Here is a 1067-nt window from a genome sequence, read left to right on the forward strand (position 1 = left end):
GATTGGTTAAAACTGAATAGTTTTATTGAAATCAAGCTAGTAAAATTTTTAAAAATACACTTGGTGTTTATTGTTTAAGGTAAAAAGTGGGAAAATTAAAAAGAAATGTTGGGTAGAATGTTTTGACTACAAAAATATCTTAAATTTTTTGATAAATATGCTTATTTAGTTTTTGACTATTAAAATCTTTCCCTCTATTGTTAGGTTCCTCATCCTAGTCTTTGTTTTACTCTTCGTGTTATTTCTGTCCAGTTTGTTTTTCCTTCATCATTTCTGATCAAATTTAACCCCCAAGATTTTTTGCTCCTCTTGTGTCACCTGAAACTGAACTCCTATTTTTTCACTATTTTTCCATGGTCCGTAGAATTGTGCTTTTTTTTTAATTTTTATTTTTGAGCCTGATGCTTTACTGAACTAGTCTGTTAATTGGAAAATCCTGTCTACTGGTAAAAGATCTGTACATAAAATGTTAAAATATAAAAGACATTTCGCCACCTACCCTCCGCTCCCCGGTATAGTTACACCTGAGATCTGTGGGTCTCTTCTCAAGATCTGCGCAAGCGGCTCGATGCAGGTCACGTAGAGAAGGGCAGATAACGGACAACCCTGACGGACACCGCAGTTCACTTTCACTGCTTTTGACAGAAACCCGTTAACCATGAATCTTGTCAATGTTACGTCCATTGTCCGTCGTTGTGACTCGTTGCCGTGCGTAAGTTTCTAGCTTCCAGTTGAACTGTTAACTCCTGGTTTGCTCAGCTCTGTATTTCAGTCTCTCTTAGTCAGTTGCTACCGGTTTTAGCGGTGTGCTAACGTTTCTGCCGTGCTGCCTGACCTGGACTGTTTGAGCTATCTTCATCATTAAATATTCATCATCTTCATCCTGGGTCCTATTTGCGTTTCTCCCTCACCACCAAACCATACAAATCATTACAGGGTCGGCCCGTTGCTGCGATACGTCACAGCGTCCGCCATATTGAATGTGGCCTATGTACCAGTAAGCTAATACAAGTAAATGGACCGAACTTTATAAATTGCCGATCTACAAAGTATTTTAAGTTAATACC

Source organism: Poecilia latipinna, unplaced genomic scaffold, assembly GCF_001443285.1.
Source record: "Poecilia latipinna isolate Pla-1442-1.1 unplaced genomic scaffold, P_latipinna-1.0 Scaffold5753, whole genome shotgun sequence".
Taxonomy (NCBI): Eukaryota; Metazoa; Chordata; class Actinopteri; order Cyprinodontiformes; family Poeciliidae; genus Poecilia; species Poecilia latipinna.